This window comes from Peromyscus maniculatus, chromosome 5, assembly GCF_049852395.1.
Source record: "Peromyscus maniculatus bairdii isolate BWxNUB_F1_BW_parent chromosome 5, HU_Pman_BW_mat_3.1, whole genome shotgun sequence".
Taxonomy (NCBI): domain Eukaryota; kingdom Metazoa; phylum Chordata; class Mammalia; order Rodentia; family Cricetidae; genus Peromyscus; species Peromyscus maniculatus.
In genome coordinates, this window is record NC_134856.1 from 57,155,178 (window position 1) to 57,174,788 (window position 19,611).

Consider the following 19,611-nt stretch of genomic DNA (forward strand, 5'->3'; position numbering starts at 1 on the left):
GAATCTTAGCTTCTTCTGGGGTCCTGGGAACCCCACTCGGGTGTTTCCCCCGGTGGGTTGGCAGCGTGCCTGAGGGCTGCGATGGCCGGGCGAATTGGCAGCCTTGCGGGCGAGGGGGAGTGGGAGGCGGAGGCGGAGGCGGAGGGGTCCGGGGGCCCGCCCCATGGGGGCCCGCGGCCGCAAAGGGCCTGCCTTTCAAAGGCCAAAAGGGGCAAAGGCAAAAAAAAAAGCCTACAGCACCCGGTATTCCCAGGCGGTCTCCCATCCAAGTACTAACCAGGCCGGACCCTGCTTAGCTTCCGAGATCAGACGAGATCGGGCGCGTTCAGGGTGGTATGGCCGTAGACGATGGCGCCCGGCCCGCGGAGCCTCAAGAGCCTCACCTCCGCCGCTGCCCTCAGCAGCTCACCCACCCACCCGCCGCCCCTGAGCCCGGCTCGCGCCCCACCCTCAACGCGACGGCACGCCAGCGAGGCCCTCCTCAGCCCTCTGCCCGCCTCCGTGGCCCGTGGTCCGTGGCCCGCAGCGGGGGCCCAGGGCCGGCAGTGGCCAGCGTTTCCCCGGGACCTTCTCCTCTCCCGGTCCTGCTTCATCGGCCGGACGCACTCTCCCACCGGGCACACCCGGCGGGCCCCTGGCACCTTGGCTCGCCCGCAAGCCTGCTCCTCCCTCTCCCTGGGCCTCGGGCGGGTCCGGTGTGCACGCGCCCGCACCTCCCGCTCCCCCGCTCGGCTTTCCACGGCTGCGGGCGCTGAAGCCTCAGGACCTTCTTCCTTCCAGGGCAGGGGCTGCCTTGGTTCCGCGACTCGCCCCACCCGTTGCCAGGTAGCCAGCCCCTGGTCTTTGTGCCAAGCAGGTTGGAGCCCTCCTCTGACCTGCAGGCCATTTCTGTGCCTTCGGGGGTCCTGGTGGGGAGGTGGAGGTGGGGGGGTGGGGAGTGGGGGTGAGGGTGGCCCTGCCCGGGCTGCGCTCTGCCACTTTCTTTCCTGGCTTCCCGGGGAGGGGAGGTGCCCAGGGAGGCGCAGGCAAGGCGGCCGGATCCTTCGGGTGGGTCATCCACCCGTCCAGACAGGGTGCTCACCCTCCTGACGGTGCTGCCCCGAGGTGGTGCCTGGACGGATGGGGTGCTCGCACCGACTGTCATCTCTCACCTTGGGGAACTGTCGGCTTCTCCTCCTCCTCCTCCTCCTCCTCCTCCTCCCCCCCGTTGCTCCTTCCTACTCCTCTTCCTCCTCTCCCCAGGAGACACAGACAGACACAGACAGACAGACAGACAGACAGACAGACACACACACACACACACACACACACACAAAGGCATGCACAAACACACACGCACACACACACACATGCACGCCCATTCACACACCCTTCCCTACCTCCTGGATGGACCTTGGTTCCCTCTCTGGAACTTGGAATGCCAGCTCGTGGGCTCCAGGTTCTGCCCCCACCCCCACCCCACCCCCACGGAGAACCCGTCCATCCATTCCTCCGTGGCAGAAGCCTCCCTCCCCGGGAAGCGGCGGCGGCGGCGGCGGCGGCGGCGGCGGCGGCGGCGGCGGCAGCGATGATGATGAGCCGCCCCGCTCAGCCCGCCCGCCCGGGAGAAGGGAGAATGTCTCGCTGGAAGGCGAAGGCGCGCAAGATGATCCTGCGCCCATGGGTCCCAGCGAACTTGGAACTTGGGTCTTGGCGCTCTGCGCGTGCACGGTGGGGGCAGAGGCGGGTCCCGTCCGGGCCAGGCGTCTCTTGGACTATCTATCCTCGGTCCCACCCGGCCAGCGGGCCTCCTCCCACCTTGCCTGTGGAGAGTACTGTCCTCTGGAGAGTCCCGGACGAGGAAGGAAGCGTGTGTCTAGGCCCCGACTCCTCGGGAACATCTTCCCTTGCCAATGGATGAGACAGCTCGGGCAGGGCCCTGCAGCCACAAAGTCTGTCTGTCTGTCTGTCTGTCTTCACTGGATGGAGCGAGCACCCGTGCTCTAGCAAGGAGGGACGGCCGCACAGCCAAGCCAGAGCGTACAAAACCAGAGGCACAAACATGCGCACACTCGTGCACACATCCACACCCAGACACGGAGCCCGAGCCTCGCCACACACACATAAACGGGCAAGGATGTCCAGGGCAGGTTGGAACACGGGTCTCTTTGGCGCTCAGCTCCGTGGACGTTGGGGGTAGAGGCGGGTCACGGGGCCAGAATTCTCTTACTGCCCCGCGGCCACCCGGCCACGCACCCATCCAAAGCTGCCTCCATCACGGAAGAGCCAAGGGTCTGAGCGGGCGCGACGAAGGTCGCGCGGCTGGACCGGACTGTGTGCCGGGGGTCTGATGGCCTCTCAAACCCCAGCACGGACCCCTCCGCTCTGGGGGACCTGCTTCCGCGACAGACAGAGAATTCCCGCACCGCCGCCACCGCCTCCGACGCCGGCGCCTTAGTGGGACAGCGCCTGACCCGTGACTTCCTCTTGCCCTGGGACCACTAGGTTCCAGGTCGGGCCCATCTTGGACCCGGGTCCTCTGCTCGGCCACCGCACTACTGACTGACTCCTCTACTGGCCTGCGCCCAGGCCTTGGCCCCTCGGGTCGGGCTCGGGAAGCAACCAACTGTGGCTCTCTGGCATCCCATCCCACCGGCGACACGCGCAGCCACACCCACGGACACGTCGCAGCCCCCCAGGGCACCGCTTCACGTGGACTCACACTCATGCACGCACACACGTAGACCTCCACACACACGCTCGCCCACACGGAAACACACTCGGGCATGTGTGCCCCCGCACACGCACGCACGCGCACACACACAGACACCCACGCACGAGCCAGGGTGCCTGCAGGCACAGAGGCCCGCGTGCGTGTGCGCCCGCAGGAACACACACACACACACACACACACACACACACACACATACACTTGCGTGAGATCCCCCCCCCAACACACAAAACATGCAAGGATGCAGGAATGAGGCTACACAGGCACACAAGATGACAATGCGGCCGATCCGAACACACAGACACACACACACACGCACACACGCACACAAGCACACACGCACACAGGCCCACACGCACTCCCACACGGGCCTACTCACCTGTGCATGTTGCTGGAGAGCTTCTCTCCAGGTTCCCCAAGCCCCGCAGTCCCACAATCCACTTATAAAATAATCACTCAGACGCTTGTATCACTTATAAACTGTATGGCCGTGGCAGGCTTCTTGTTAACTGTTCTTATATCTTAAATTAACCCATTTTTATAAATCTATAGCTTGCCACGTGGCTGGTGGCTTACCGGCTTCTTTACATGCTCTTCTCCTGGCGGTGGCTGCAGTGTCTCTCCCTCCTTCTTCCTGTTTCCCCAATTCTCCTCTCTCTTTGTCCCGCCTATACTTCCTGCCTGGTCACTGGCCATCAGTGTTTTATTTACATAGAGTAATATCCACAGCAATGCACGCACCCAAAGTAAACACACTCAGGGAGGCAGGAAGGCAGGCAGGCAGGCCCGTAGGCACGCCCCTGGGCACCACCACCCCATCCCGTGGGGGCTCCTAGTGGGGGAGGTGGGCGTGGTGGAGGGCTCGGGTGGGAGCCTGGTTCCTCTGGGACTGCTTCCAAGCGGTGGGCTGTGTGGAGGTGGTGGGCGGATCTGTCCCCCCACCCCACCCCCGTGCCGGGACCCGGAGTGTCCTCCTCCCAGACCCCCGCCTGTGGAGCCAGGCAGGCAGCCAGGTGCGATGGAGCCCCGGTTGGTGGAGGGCAAGGCTAGCCTGGGCTGCCTGTCAGGCGAGACCTGCCTCTCTCATGTGAATCTTAGCTTCTTCTGGGGTCCTGGGAACCCCACTCGGGTGTTTCCCCCGGTGGGTTGGCAGCGTGCCTGAGGGCTGCGATGGCCGGGCGAATTGGCAGCCTTGCGGGCGAGGGGGAGTGGGAGGCGGAGGCGGAGGCGGAGGGGTCCGGGGGCCCGCCCCATGGGGGCCCGCGGCCGCAAAGGGCCTGCCTTTCAAAGGCCAAAAGGGGCAAAGGCAAAAAAAAAAGCCTACAGCACCCGGTATTCCCAGGCGGTCTCCCATCCAAGTACTAACCAGGCCCGACCCTGCTTAGCTTCCGAGATCAGACGAGATCGGGCGCGTTCAGGGTGGTATGGCCGTAGACGATGGCGCCCGGCCCGCGGAGCCTCAAGAGCCTCACCTCCGCCGCTGCCCTCAGCAGCTCACCCACCCACCCGCCGCCCCGGAGCCCGGCTCGCGCCCCACCCTGAACGCGACGGCACGCCAGCGAGGCCCTCCTCAGCCCTCTGCCCGCCTCCGTGGCCCGTGGTCCGTGGCCCGCAGCGGGGGCCCAGGGCCGGCAGTGGCCAGCGTTTCCCCGGGACCTTCTCCTCTCCCGGTCCTGCTTCATCGGCCGGACGCACTCTCCCACCGGGCACACCCGGCGGGCCCCTGGCACCTTGGCTCGCCCGCAAGCCTGCTCCTCCCTCTCCCTGGGCCTCGGGCGGGTCCGGTGTGCACGCGCCCGCACCTCCCGCTCCCCCGCTCGGCTTTCCACGGCTGCGGGCGCTGAAGCCTCAGGACCTTCTTCCTTCCAGGGCAGGGGCTGCCTTGGTTCCGCGACTCGCCCCACCCGTTGCCAGGTAGCCAGCCCCTGGTCTTTGTGCCAAGCAGGTTGGAGCCCTCCTCTGACCTGCAGGCCATTTCTGTGCCTTCGGGGGTCCTGGTGGGGAGGTGGAGGTGGGGGGGTGGGGAGTGGGGGTGAGGGTGGCCCTGCCCGGGCTGCGCTCTGCCACTTTCTTTCCTGGCTTCCCGGGGAGGGGAGGTGCCCAGGGAGGCGCAGGCAAGGCGGCCGGATCCTTCGGGTGGGTCATCCACCCGTCCAGACAGGGTGCTCACCCTCCTGACGGTGCTGCCCCGAGGTGGTGCCTGGACGGATGGGGTGCTCGCACCGACTGTCATCTCTCACCTTGGGGAACTGTCGGCTTCTCCTCCTCCTCCTCCTCCTCCTCCTCCTCCTCCCCCCCGTTGCTCCTTCCTACTCCTCTTCCTCCTCTCCCCAGGAGACACAGACAGACACAGACAGACAGACAGACAGACAGACAGACACACACACACACACACACACACACACAAAGGCATGCACAAACACACACGCACACACACACACATGCACGCCCATTCACACACCCTTCCCTACCTCCTGGATGGACCTTGGTTCCCTCTCTGGAACTTGGAATGCCAGCTCGTGGGCTCCAGGTTCTGCCCCCACCCCCACCCCACCCCCACGGAGAACCCGTCCATCCATTCCTCCGTGGCAGAAGCCTCCCTCCCCGGGAAGCGGCGGCGGCGGCGGCGGCGGCGGCGGCGGCGGCGGCGGCGGCAGCGATGATGATGAGCCGCCCCGCTCAGCCCGCCCGCCCGGGAGAAGGGAGAATGTCTCGCTGGAAGGCGAAGGCGCGCAAGATGATCCTGCGCCCATGGGTCCCAGCGAACTTGGAACTTGGGTCTTGGCGCTCTGCGCGTGCACGGTGGGGGCAGAGGCGGGTCCCGTCCGGGCCAGGCGTCTCTTGGACTATCTATCCTCGGTCCCACCCGGCCAGCGGGCCTCCTCCCACCTTGCCTGTGGAGAGTACTGTCCTCTGGAGAGTCCCGGACGAGGAAGGAAGCGTGTGTCTAGGCCCCGACTCCTCGGGAACATCTTCCCTTGCCAATGGATGAGACAGCTCGGGCAGGGCCCTGCAGCCACAAAGTCTGTCTGTCTGTCTGTCTGTCTTCACTGGATGGAGCGAGCACCCGTGCTCTAGCAAGGAGGGACGGCCGCACAGCCAAGCCAGAGCGTACAAAACCAGAGGCACAAACATGCGCACACTCGTGCACACATCCACACCCAGACACGGAGCCCGAGCCTCGCCACACACACATAAACGGGCAAGGATGTCCAGGGCAGGTTGGAACACGGGTCTCTTTGGCGCTCAGCTCCGTGGACGTTGGGGGTAGAGGCGGGTCACGGGGCCAGAATTCTCTTACTGCCCCGCGGCCACCCGGCCACGCACCCATCCAAAGCTGCCTCCATCACGGAAGAGCCAAGGGTCTGAGCGGGCGCGACGAAGGTCGCGCGGCTGGACCGGACTGTGTGCCGGGGGTCTGATGGCCTCTCAAACCCCAGCACGGACCCCTCCGCTCTGGGGGACCTGCTTCCGCGACAGACAGAGAATTCCCGCACCGCCGCCACCGCCTCCGACGCCGGCGCCTCAGTGGGACAGCGCCTGACCCGTGACTTCCTCTTGCCCTGGGACCACTAGGTTCCAGGTCGGGCCCATCTTGGACCCGGGTCCTCTGCTCGGCCACCGCACTACTGACTGACTCCTCTACTGGCCTGCGCCCAGGCCTTGGCCCCTCGGGTCGGGCTCGGGAAGCAACCAACTGTGGCTCTCTGGCATCCCATCCCACCGGCGACACGCGCAGCCACACCCACGGACACGTCGCAGCCCCCCAGGGCACCGCTTCACGTGGACTCACACTCATGCACGCACACACGTAGACCTCCACACACACGCTCGCCCACACGGAAACACACTCGGGCATGTGTGCCCCCGCACACGCACGCACGCGCACACACACAGACACCCACGCACGAGCCAGGGTGCCTGCAGGCACAGAGGCCCGCGTGCGTGTGCGCCCGCAGGAACACACACACACACACACACACACACACACACACACATACACTTGCGTGAGATCCCCCCCCCAACACACAAAACATGCAAGGATGCAGGAATGAGGCTACACAGGCACACAAGATGACAATGCGGCCGATCCGAACACACAGACACACACACACACGCACACACGCACACAAGCACACACGCACACAGGCCCACACGCACTCCCACACGGGCCTACTCACCTGTGCATGTTGCTGGAGAGCTTCTCTCCAGGTTCCCCAAGCCCCGCAGTCCCACAATCCACTTATAAAATAATCACTCAGACGCTTGTATCACTTATAAACTGTATGGCCGTGGCAGGCTTCTTGTTAACTGTTCTTATATCTTAAATTAACCCATTTTTATAAATCTATAGCTTGCCACGTGGCTGGTGGCTTACCGGCTTCTTTACATGCTCTTCTCCTGGCGGTGGCTGCAGTGTCTCTCCCTCCTTCTTCCTGTTTCCCCAATTCTCCTCTCTCTTTGTCCCGCCTATACTTCCTGCCTGGTCACTGGCCATCAGTGTTTTATTTACATAGAGTAATATCCACAGCAATGCACGCACCCAAAGTAAACACACTCAGGGAGGCAGGAAGGCAGGCAGGCAGGCCCGTAGGCACGCCCCTGGGCACCACCACCCCATCCCGTGGGGGCTCCTAGTGGGGGAGGTGGGCGTGGTGGAGGGCTCGGGTGGGAGCCTGGTTCCTCTGGGACTGCTTCCAAGCGGTGGGCTGTGTGGAGGTGGTGGGCGGATCTGTCCCCCCACCCCACCCCCGTGCCGGGACCCGGAGTGTCCTCCTCCCAGACCCCCGCCTGTGGAGCCAGGCAGGCAGCCAGGTGCGATGGAGCCCCGGTTGGTGGAGGGCAAGGCTAGCCTGGGCTGCCTGTCAGGCGAGACCTGCCTCTCTCATGTGAATCTTAGCTTCTTCTGGGGTCCTGGGAACCCCACTCGGGTGTTTCCCCCGGTGGGTTGGCAGCGTGCCTGAGGGCTGCGATGGCCGGGCGAATTGGCAGCCTTGCGGGCGAGGGGGAGTGGGAGGCGGAGGCGGAGGCGGAGGGGTCCGGGGGCCCGCCCCATGGGGGCCCGCGGCCGCAAAGGGCCTGCCTTTCAAAGGCCAAAAGGGGCAAAGGCAAAAAAAAAAGCCTACAGCACCCGGTATTCCCAGGCGGTCTCCCATCCAAGTACTAACCAGGCCCGACCCTGCTTAGCTTCCGAGATCAGACGAGATCGGGCGCGTTCAGGGTGGTATGGCCGTAGACGATGGCGCCCGGCCCGCGGAGCCTCAAGAGCCTCACCTCCGCCGCTGCCCTCAGCAGCTCACCCACCCACCCGCCGCCCCGGAGCCCGGCTCGCGCCCCACCCTGAACGCGACGGCACGCCAGCGAGGCCCTCCTCAGCCCTCTGCCCGCCTCCGTGGCCCGTGGTCCGTGGCCCGCAGCGGGGGCCCAGGGCCGGCAGTGGCCAGCGTTTCCCCGGGACCTTCTCCTCTCCCGGTCCTGCTTCATCGGCCGGACGCACTCTCCCACCGGGCACACCCGGCGGGCCCCTGGCACCTTGGCTCGCCCGCAAGCCTGCTCCTCCCTCTCCCTGGGCCTCGGGCGGGTCCGGTGTGCACGCGCCCGCACCTCCCGCTCCCCCGCTCGGCTTTCCACGGCTGCGGGCGCTGAAGCCTCAGGACCTTCTTCCTTCCAGGGCAGGGGCTGCCTTGGTTCCGCGACTCGCCCCACCCGTTGCCAGGTAGCCAGCCCCTGGTCTTTGTGCCAAGCAGGTTGGAGCCCTCCTCTGACCTGCAGGCCATTTCTGTGCCTTCGGGGGTCCTGGTGGGGAGGTGGAGGTGGGGGGGTGGGGAGTGGGGGTGAGGGTGGCCCTGCCCGGGCTGCGCTCTGCCACTTTCTTTCCTGGCTTCCCGGGGAGGGGAGGTGCCCAGGGAGGCGCAGGCAAGGCGGCCGGATCCTTCGGGTGGGTCATCCACCCGTCCAGACAGGGTGCTCACCCTCCTGACGGTGCTGCCCCGAGGTGGTGCCTGGACGGATGGGGTGCTCGCACCGACTGTCATCTCTCACCTTGGGGAACTGTCGGCTTCTCCTCCTCCTCCTCCTCCTCCTCCTCCTCCTCCCCCCCGTTGCTCCTTCCTACTCCTCTTCCTCCTCTCCCCAGGAGACACAGACAGACACAGACAGACAGACAGACAGACAGACAGACACACACACACACACACACACACACACAAAGGCATGCACAAACACACACGCACACACACACACATGCACGCCCATTCACACACCCTTCCCTACCTCCTGGATGGACCTTGGTTCCCTCTCTGGAACTTGGAATGCCAGCTCGTGGGCTCCAGGTTCTGCCCCCACCCCCACCCCACCCCCACGGAGAACCCGTCCATCCATTCCTCCGTGGCAGAAGCCTCCCTCCCCGGGAAGCGGCGGCGGCGGCGGCGGCGGCGGCGGCGGCGGCGGCGGCGGCAGCGATGATGATGAGCCGCCCCGCTCAGCCCGCCCGCCCGGGAGAAGGGAGAATGTCTCGCTGGAAGGCGAAGGCGCGCAAGATGATCCTGCGCCCATGGGTCCCAGCGAACTTGGAACTTGGGTCTTGGCGCTCTGCGCGTGCACGGTGGGGGCAGAGGCGGGTCCCGTCCGGGCCAGGCGTCTCTTGGACTATCTATCCTCGGTCCCACCCGGCCAGCGGGCCTCCTCCCACCTTGCCTGTGGAGAGTACTGTCCTCTGGAGAGTCCCGGACGAGGAAGGAAGCGTGTGTCTAGGCCCCGACTCCTCGGGAACATCTTCCCTTGCCAATGGATGAGACAGCTCGGGCAGGGCCCTGCAGCCACAAAGTCTGTCTGTCTGTCTGTCTGTCTTCACTGGATGGAGCGAGCACCCGTGCTCTAGCAAGGAGGGACGGCCGCACAGCCAAGCCAGAGCGTACAAAACCAGAGGCACAAACATGCGCACACTCGTGCACACATCCACACCCAGACACGGAGCCCGAGCCTCGCCACACACACATAAACGGGCAAGGATGTCCAGGGCAGGTTGGAACACGGGTCTCTTTGGCGCTCAGCTCCGTGGACGTTGGGGGTAGAGGCGGGTCACGGGGCCAGAATTCTCTTACTGCCCCGCGGCCACCCGGCCACGCACCCATCCAAAGCTGCCTCCATCACGGAAGAGCCAAGGGTCTGAGCGGGCGCGACGAAGGTCGCGCGGCTGGACCGGACTGTGTGCCGGGGGTCTGATGGCCTCTCAAACCCCAGCACGGACCCCTCCGCTCTGGGGGACCTGCTTCCGCGACAGACAGAGAATTCCGGCACCGCCGCCACCGCCTCCGACGCCGGCGCCTCAGTGGGACAGCGCCTGACCCGTGACTTCCTCTTGCCCTGGGACCACTAGGTTCCAGGTCGGGCCCATCTTGGACCCGGGTCCTCTGCTCGGCCACCGCACTACTGACTGACTCCTCTACTGGCCTGCGCCCAGGCCTTGGCCCCTCGGGTCGGGCTCGGGAAGCAACCAACTGTGGCTCTCTGGCATCCCATCCCACCGGCGACACGCGCAGCCACACCCACGGACACGTCGCAGCCCCCCAGGGCACCGCTTCACGTGGACTCACACTCATGCACGCACACACGTAGACCTCCACACACACGCTCGCCCACACGGAAACACACTCGGGCATGTGTGCCCCCGCACACGCACGCACGCGCACACACACAGACACCCACGCACGAGCCAGGGTGCCTGCAGGCACAGAGGCCCGCGTGCGTGTGCGCCCGCAGGAACACACACACACACACACACACACACACACACATACACTTGCGTGAGATCCCCCCCCCAACACACAAAACATGCAAGGATGCAGGAATGAGGCTACACAGGCACACAAGATGACAATGCGGCCGATCCGAACACACAGACACACACACACACGCACACACGCACACAAGCACACACGCACACAGGCCCACACGCACTCCCACACGGGCCTACTCACCTGTGCATGTTGCTGGAGAGCTTCTCTCCAGGTTCCCCAAGCCCCGCAGTCCCACAATCCACTTATAAAATAATCACTCAGACGCTTGTATCACTTATAAACTGTATGGCCGTGGCAGGCTTCTTGTTAACTGTTCTTATATCTTAAATTAACCCATTTTTATAAATCTATAGCTTGCCACGTGGCTGGTGGCTTACCGGCTTCTTTACATGCTCTTCTCCTGGCGGTGGCTGCAGTGTCTCTCCCTCCTTCTTCCTGTTTCCCCAATTCTCCTCTCTCTTTGTCCCGCCTATACTTCCTGCCTGGTCACTGGCCATCAGTGTTTTATTTACATAGAGTAATATCCACAGCAATGCACGCACCCAAAGTAAACACACTCAGGGAGGCAGGAAGGCAGGCAGGCAGGCCCGTAGGCACGCCCCTGGGCACCACCACCCCATCCCGTGGGGGCTCCTAGTGGGGGAGGTGGGCGTGGTGGAGGGCTCGGGTGGGAGCCTGGTTCCTCTGGGACTGCTTCCAAGCGGTGGGCTGTGTGGAGGTGGTGGGCGGATCTGTCCCCCCACCCCACCCCCGTGCCGGGACCCGGAGTGTCCTCCTCCCAGACCCCCGCCTGTGGAGCCAGGCAGGCAGCCAGGTGCGATGGAGCCCCGGTTGGTGGAGGGCAAGGCTAGCCTGGGCTGCCTGTCAGGCGAGACCTGCCTCTCTCATGTGAATCTTAGCTTCTTCTGGGGTCCTGGGAACCCCACTCGGGTGTTTCCCCCGGTGGGTTGGCAGCGTGCCTGAGGGCTGCGATGGCCGGGCGAATTGGCAGCCTTGCGGGCGAGGGGGAGTGGGAGGCGGAGGCGGAGGCGGAGGGGTCCGGGGGCCCGCCCCATGGGGGCCCGCGGCCGCAAAGGGCCTGCCTTTCAAAGGCCAAAAGGGGCAAAGGCAAAAAAAAAAGCCTACAGCACCCGGTATTCCCAGGCGGTCTCCCATCCAAGTACTAACCAGGCCCGACCCTGCTTAGCTTCCGAGATCAGACGAGATCGGGCGCGTTCAGGGTGGTATGGCCGTAGACGATGGCGCCCGGCCCGCGGAGCCTCAAGAGCCTCACCTCCGCCGCTGCCCTCAGCAGCTCACCCACCCACCCGCCGCCCCGGAGCCCGGCTCGCGCCCCACCCTGAACGCGACGGCACGCCAGCGAGGCCCTCCTCAGCCCTCTGCCCGCCTCCGTGGCCCGTGGTCCGTGGCCCGCAGCGGGGGCCCAGGGCCGGCAGTGGCCAGCGTTTCCCCGGGACCTTCTCCTCTCCCGGTCCTGCTTCATCGGCCGGACGCACTCTCCCACCGGGCACACCCGGCGGGCCCCTGGCACCTTGGCTCGCCCGCAAGCCTGCTCCTCCCTCTCCCTGGGCCTCGGGCGGGTCCGGTGTGCACGCGCCCGCACCTCCCGCTCCCCCGCTCGGCTTTCCACGGCTGCGGGCGCTGAAGCCTCAGGACCTTCTTCCTTCCAGGGCAGGGGCTGCCTTGGTTCCGCGACTCGCCCCACCCGTTGCCAGGTAGCCAGCCCCTGGTCTTTGTGCCAAGCAGGTTGGAGCCCTCCTCTGACCTGCAGGCCATTTCTGTGCCTTCGGGGGTCCTGGTGGGGAGGTGGAGGTGGGGGGGTGGGGAGTGGGGGTGAGGGTGGCCCTGCCCGGGCTGCGCTCTGCCACTTTCTTTCCTGGCTTCCCGGGGAGGGGAGGTGCCCAGGGAGGCGCAGGCAAGGCGGCCGGATCCTTCGGGTGGGTCATCCACCCGTCCAGACAGGGTGCTCACCCTCCTGACGGTGCTGCCCCGAGGTGGTGCCTGGACGGATGGGGTGCTCGCACCGACTGTCATCTCTCACCTTGGGGAACTGTCGGCTTCTCCTCCTCCTCCTCCTCCTCCTCCTCCTCCTCCCCCCCGTTGCTCCTTCCTACTCCTCTTCCTCCTCTCCCCAGGAGACACAGACAGACACAGACAGACAGACAGACAGACAGACAGACACACACACACACACACACACACACACAAAGGCATGCACAAACACACACGCACACACACACACATGCACGCCCATTCACACACCCTTCCCTACCTCCTGGATGGACCTTGGTTCCCTCTCTGGAACTTGGAATGCCAGCTCGTGGGCTCCAGGTTCTGCCCCCACCCCCACCCCACCCCCACGGAGAACCCGTCCATCCATTCCTCCGTGGCAGAAGCCTCCCTCCCCGGGAAGCGGCGGCGGCGGCGGCGGCGGCGGCGGCGGCGGCGGCGGCGGCGGCGGCAGCGATGATGATGAGCCGCCCCGCTCAGCCCGCCCGCCCGGGAGAAGGGAGAATGTCTCGCTGGAAGGCGAAGGCGCGCAAGATGATCCTGCGCCCATGGGTCCCAGCGAACTTGGAACTTGGGTCTTGGCGCTCTGCGCGTGCACGGTGGGGGCAGAGGCGGGTCCCGTCCGGGCCAGGCGTCTCTTGGACTATCTATCCTCGGTCCCACCCGGCCAGCGGGCCTCCTCCCACCTTGCCTGTGGAGAGTACTGTCCTCTGGAGAGTCCCGGACGAGGAAGGAAGCGTGTGTCTAGGCCCCGACTCCTCGGGAACATCTTCCCTTGCCAATGGATGAGACAGCTCGGGCAGGGCCCTGCAGCCACAAAGTCTGTCTGTCTGTCTGTCTGTCTTCACTGGATGGAGCGAGCACCCGTGCTCTAGCAAGGAGGGACGGCCGCACAGCCAAGCCAGAGCGTACAAAACCAGAGGCACAAACATGCGCACACTCGTGCACACATCCACACCCAGACACGGAGCCCGAGCCTCGCCACACACACATAAACGGGCAAGGATGTCCAGGGCAGGTTGGAACACGGGTCTCTTTGGCGCTCAGCTCCGTGGACGTTGGGGGTAGAGGCGGGTCACGGGGCCAGAATTCTCTTACTGCCCCGCGGCCACCCGGCCACGCACCCATCCAAAGCTGCCTCCATCACGGAAGAGCCAAGGGTCTGAGCGGGCGCGACGAAGGTCGCGCGGCTGGACCGGACTGTGTGCCGGGGGTCTGATGGCCTCTCAAACCCCAGCACGGACCCCTCCGCTCTGGGGGACCTGCTTCCGCGACAGACAGAGAATTCCGGCACCGCCGCCACCGCCTCCGACGCCGGCGCCTCAGTGGGACAGCGCCTGACCCGTGACTTCCTCTTGCCCTGGGACCACTAGGTTCCAGGTCGGGCCCATCTTGGACCCGGGTCCTCTGCTCGGCCACCGCACTACTGACTGACTCCTCTACTGGCCTGCGCCCAGGCCTTGGCCCCTCGGGTCGGGCTCGGGAAGCAACCAACTGTGGCTCTCTGGCATCCCATCCCACCGGCGACACGCGCAGCCACACCCACGGACACGTCGCAGCCCCCCAGGGCACCGCTTCACGTGGACTCACACTCATGCACGCACACACGTAGACCTCCACACACACGCTCGCCCACACGGAAACACACTCGGGCATGTGTGCCCCCGCACACGCACGCACGCGCACACACACAGACACCCACGCACGAGCCAGGGTGCCTGCAGGCACAGAGGCCCGCGTGCGTGTGCGCCCGCAGGAACACACACACACACACACACACACACACACACATACACTTGCGTGAGATCCCCCCCCCAACACACAAAACATGCAAGGATGCAGGAATGAGGCTACACAGGCACACAAGATGACAATGCGGCCGATCCGAACACACAGACACACACACACACGCACACACGCACACAAGCACACACGCACACAGGCCCACACGCACTCCCACACGGGCCTACTCACCTGTGCATGTTGCTGGAGAGCTTCTCTCCAGGTTCCCCAAGCCCCGCAGTCCCACAATCCACTTATAAAATAATCACTCAGACGCTTGTATCACTTATAAACTGTATGGCCGTGGCAGGCTTCTTGTTAACTGTTCTTATATCTTAAATTAACCCATTTTTATAAATCTATAGCTTGCCACGTGGCTGGTGGCTTACCGGCTTCTTTACATGCTCTTCTCCTGGCGGTGGCTGCAGTGTCTCTCCCTCCTTCTTCCTGTTTCCCCAATTCTCCTCTCTCTTTGTCCCGCCTATACTTCCTGCCTGGTCACTGGCCATCAGTGTTTTATTTACATAGAGTAATATCCACAGCAATGCACGCACCCAAAGTAAACACACTCAGGGAGGCAGGAAGGCAGGCAGGCAGGCCCGTAGGCACGCCCCTGGGCACCACCACCCCATCCCGTGGGGGCTCCTAGTGGGGGAGGTGGGCGTGGTGGAGGGCTCGGGTGGGAGCCTGGTTCCTCTGGGACTGCTTCCAAGCGGTGGGCTGTGTGGAGGTGGTGGGCGGATCTGTCCCCCCACCCCACCCCCGTGCCGGGACCCGGAGTGTCCTCCTCCCAGACCCCCGCCTGTGGAGCCAGGCAGGCAGCCAGGTGCGATGGAGCCCCGGTTGGTGGAGGGCAAGGCTAGCCTGGGCTGCCTGTCAGGCGAGACCTGCCTCTCTCATGTGAATCTTAGCTTCTTCTGGGGTCCTGGGAACCCCACTCGGGTGTTTCCCCCGGTGGGTTGGCAGCGTGCCTGAGGGCTGCGATGGCCGGGCGAATTGGCAGCCTTGCGGGCGAGGGGGAGTGGGAGGCGGAGGCGGAGGCGGAGGGGTCCGGGGGCCCGCCCCATGGGGGCCCGCGGCCGCAAAGGGCCTGCCTTTCAAAGGCCAAAAGGGGCAAAGGCAAAAAAAAAGCCTACAGCACCCGGTATTCCCAGGCGGTCTCCCATCCAAGTACTAACCAGGCCGGACCCTGCTTAGCTTCCGAGATCAGACGAGATCGGGCGCGTTCAGGGTGGTATGGCCGTAGACGATGGCGCCCGGCCCGCGGAGCCTCAAGAGCCTCACCTCCGCCGCTGCCCTCAGCAGCTCACCCACCCACCCGCCGCCCCTGAGCCCGGCTCGCGCCCCACCCTCAACGCGACGGCACGCCAGCGAGGCCCTCCTCAGCCCTCTGCCCGCCTCCGTGGCCCGTGGTCCGTGGCCCGCAGCGGGGGCCCAGGGCCGGCAGTGGCCAGCGTTTCCCCGGGACCTTCTCCTCTCCCGGTCCTGCTTCATCGGCCGGACGCACTCTCCCACCGGGCACACCCGGCGGGCCCCTGGCACCTTGGCTCGCCCGCAAGCCTGCTCCTCCCTCTCCCTGGGCCTCGGGCCGGTCCGGTGTGCACGCGCCCGCACCTCCCGCTCCCCCGCTCGGCTTTCCACGGCTGCGGGCGCTGAAGCCTCAGGACCTTCTTCCTTCCAGGGCAGGGGCTGCCTTGGTTCCGCGACTCGCCCCACCCGTTGCCAGGTAGCCAGCCCCTGGTCTTTGTGCCAAGCAGGTTGGAGCCCTCCTCTGACCTGCAGGCCATTTCTGTGCCTTCGGGGGTCCTGGTGGGGAGGTGGAGGTGGGGGGGTGGGGAGTGGGGGTGAGGGTGGCCCTGCCCGGGCTGCGCTCTGCCACTTTCTTTCCTGGCTTCCCGGGGAGGGGAGGTGCCCAGGGAGGCGCAGGCAAGGCGGCCGGATCCTTCGGGTGGGTCATCCACCCGTCCAGACAGGGTGCTCACCCTCCTGACGGTGCTGCCCCGAGGTGGTGCCTGGACGGATGGGGTGCTCGCACCGACTGTCATCTCTCACCTTGGGGAACTGTCGGCTTCTCCTCCTCCTCCTCCTCCTCCTCCTCCTCCCCCCCGTTGCTCCTTCCTACTCCTCTTCCTCCTCTCCCCAGGAGACACAGACAGACACAGACAGACAGACAGACAGACAGACAGACAGACACACACACACACACACACACACAAAGGCATGCACAAACACACACGCACACACACACACATGCACGCCCATTCACACACCCTTCCCTACCTCCTGGATGGACCTTGGTTCCCTCTCTGGAACTTGGAATGCCAGCTCGTGGGCTCCAGGTTCTGCCCCCACCCCCACCCCACCCCCACGGAGAACCCGTCCATCCATTCCTCCGTGGCAGAAGCCTCCCTCCCCGGGAAGCGGCGGCGGCGGCGGCGGCGGCGGCGGCGGCGGCGGCGGCGGCAGCGATGATGATGAGCCGCCCCGCTCAGCCCGCCCGCCCGGGAGAAGGGAGAATGTCTCGCTGGAAGGCGAAGGCGCGCAAGATGATCCTGCGCCCATGGGTCCCAGCGAACTTGGAACTTGGGTCTTGGCGCTCTGCGCGTGCACGGTGGGGGCAGAGGCGGGTCCCGTCCGGGCCAGGCGTCTCTTGGACTATCTATCCTCGGTCCCACCCGGCCAGCGGGCCTCCTCCCACCTTGCCTGTGGAGAGTACTGTCCTCTGGAGAGTCCCGGACGAGGAAGGAAGCGTGTGTCTAGGCCCCGACTCCTCGGGAACATCTTCCCTTGCCAATGGATGAGACAGCTCGGGCAGGGCCCTGCAGCCACAAAGTCTGTCTGTCTGTCTGTCTGTCTTCACTGGATGGAGCGAGCACCCGTGCTCTAGCAAGGAGGGACGGCCGCACAGCCAAGCCAGAGCGTACAAAACCAGAGGCACAAACATGCGCACACTCGTGCACACATCCACACCCAGACACGGAGCCCGAGCCTCGCCACACACACATAAACGGGCAAGGATGTCCAGGGCAGGTTGGAACACGGGTCTCTTTGGCGCTCAGCTCCGTGGACGTTGGGGGTAGAGGCGGGTCACGGGGCCAGAATTCTCTTACTGCCCCGCGGCCACCCGGCCACGCACCCATCCAAAGCTGCCTCCATCACGGAAGAGCCAAGGGTCTGAGCGGGCGCGACGAAGGTCGCGCGGCTGGACCGGACTGTGTGCCGGGGGTCTGATGGCCTCTCAAACCCCAGCACGGACCCCTCCGCTCTGGGGGACCTGCTTCCGCGACAGACAGAGAATTCCCGCACCGCCGCCACCGCCTCCGACGCCGGCGCCTTAGTGGGACAGCGCCTGACCCGTGACTTCCTCTTGCCCTGGGACCACTAGGTTCCAGGTCGGGCCCATCTTGGACCCGGGTCCTCTGCTCGGCCACCGCACTACTGACTGACTCCTCTACTGGCCTGCGCCCAGGCCTTGGCCCCTCGGGTCGGGCTCGGGAAGCAACCAACTGTGGCTCTCTGGCATCCCATCCCACCGGCGACACGCGCAGCCACACCCACGGACACGTCGCAGCCCCCCAGGGCACCGCTTCACGTGGACTCACACTCATGCACGCACACACGTAGACCTCCACACACACGCTCGCCCACACGGAAACACACTCGGGCATGTGTGCCCCCGCACACGCACGCACGCGCACACACACAGACACCCACGCACGAGCCAGGGTGCCTGCAGGCACAGAGGCCCGCGTGCGTGTGCGCCCGCAGGAACACACACACACACACACACACACACACACACACACATACACTTGCGTGAGATCCCCCCCCCAACACACAAAACATGCAAGGATGCAGGAATGAGGCTACACAGGCACACAAGATGACAATGCGGCCGATCCGAACACACAGACACACACACACACGCACACACGCACACAAGCACACACGCACACAGGCCCACACGCACTCCCACACGGGCCTACTCACCTGTGCATGTTGCTGGAGAGCTTCTCTCCAGGTTCCCCAAGCCCCGCAGTCCCACAATCCACTTATAAAATAATCACTCAGACGCTTGTATCACTTATAAACTGTATGGCCGTGGCAGGCTTCTTGTTAACTGTTCTTATATCTTAAATTAACCCATTTTTATAAATCTATAGCTTGCCACGTGGCTGGTGGCTTACCGGCTTCTTTACATGCTCTTCTCCTGGCGGTGGCTGCAGTGTCTCTCCCTCCTTCTTCCTGTTTCCCCAATTCTCCTCTCTCTTTGTCCCGCCTATACTTCCTGCCTGGTCACTGGCCATCAGTGTTTTATTTACATAGAGTAATATCCACAGCAATGCACGCACCCAAAGTAAACACACTCAGGGAGGCAGGAAGGCAGGCAGGCAGGCCCGTAGGCACGCCCCTGGGCACCACCACCCCATCCCGTGGGGGCTCCTAGTGGGGGAGGTGGGCGTGGTGGAGGGCTCGGGTGGGAGCCTGGTTCCTCTGGGACTGCTTCCAAGCGGTGGGCTGTGTGGAGGTGGTGGGCGGATCTGTCCCCCCACCCCACCCCCGTGCCGGGACCCGGAGTGTCCTCCTCCCAGACCCCCGCCTGTGGAGCCAGGCAGGCAGCCAGGTGCGATGGAGCCCCGGTTGGTGGAGGGCAAGGCTAGCCTGGGCTGCCTGTCAGGCGAGACCTGCCTCTCTCATGTGAATCTTAGCTTCTTCTGGGGTCCTGGGAACCCCACTCGGGTGTTTCCCCCGGTGGGTTGGCAGCGTGCCTGAGGGCTGCGATGGCCGGGCGAATTGGCAGCCTTGCGGGCGAGGGGGAGTGGGAGGCGGAGGCGGAGGCGGAGGGGTCCGGGGGCCCGCCCCATGGGGGCCCGCGGCCGCAAAGGGCCTGCCTTTCAAAGGCCAAAAGGGGCAAAGGCAAAAAAAAAGCCTACAGCACCCGGTATTCCCAGGCGGTCTCCCATCCAAGTACTAACCAGGCCGGACCCTGCTTAGCTTCCGAGATCAGACGAGATCGGGCGCGTTCAGGGTGGTATGGCCGTAGACGATGGCGCCCGGCCCGCGGAGCCTCAAGAGCCTCACCTCCGCCGCTGCCCTCAGCAGCTCACCCACCCACCCGCCGCCCCTGAGCCCGGCTCGCGCCCCACCCTCAACGCGACGGCACGCCAGCGAGGCCCTCCTCAGCCCTCTGCCCGCCTCCGTGGCCCGTGGTCCGTGGCCCGCAGCGGGGGCCCAGGGCCGGCAGTGGCCAGCGTTTCCCCGGGACCTTCTCCTCTCCCGGTCCTGCTTCATCGGCCGGACGCACTCTCC

General features: G+C 65.1%; 6 non-coding genes across 6 annotated transcripts; all 6 read right to left on the reverse strand.

Annotated features, from left to right (window-relative positions):
* Nucleotides 1-228: 228 nt before the first annotated feature.
* On the reverse strand, nt 229-347 carry LOC143273602 (5S ribosomal RNA). The gene has a single exon (XR_013051785.1). It is a non-coding gene; the product is annotated as a 5S ribosomal RNA (ribosomal RNA).
* A 3,680-nt stretch (nt 348-4,027) lies between these two features.
* Nucleotides 4,028-4,146, reverse strand: LOC143273683 (5S ribosomal RNA). Its single transcript, XR_013051870.1, has one exon. It is a non-coding gene; the product is annotated as a 5S ribosomal RNA (ribosomal RNA).
* Nucleotides 4,147-7,829: 3,683 nt separating this feature from the next.
* Nucleotides 7,830-7,948, reverse strand: LOC143273695 (5S ribosomal RNA). Its single transcript, XR_013051882.1, has one exon. It is a non-coding gene; the product is annotated as a 5S ribosomal RNA (ribosomal RNA).
* Nucleotides 7,949-11,627: 3,679 nt separating this feature from the next.
* On the reverse strand, nt 11,628-11,746 carry LOC143273546 (5S ribosomal RNA). Its single transcript, XR_013051728.1, has one exon. It is a non-coding gene; the product is annotated as a 5S ribosomal RNA (ribosomal RNA).
* A 3,684-nt stretch (nt 11,747-15,430) lies between these two features.
* LOC143273603 (5S ribosomal RNA) lies at nt 15,431-15,549 on the reverse strand. The gene has a single exon (XR_013051786.1). It is a non-coding gene; the product is annotated as a 5S ribosomal RNA (ribosomal RNA).
* A 3,679-nt stretch (nt 15,550-19,228) lies between these two features.
* On the reverse strand, nt 19,229-19,347 carry LOC143273604 (5S ribosomal RNA). Its single transcript, XR_013051787.1, has one exon. It is a non-coding gene; the product is annotated as a 5S ribosomal RNA (ribosomal RNA).
* Nucleotides 19,348-19,611: the final 264 nt, after the last annotated feature.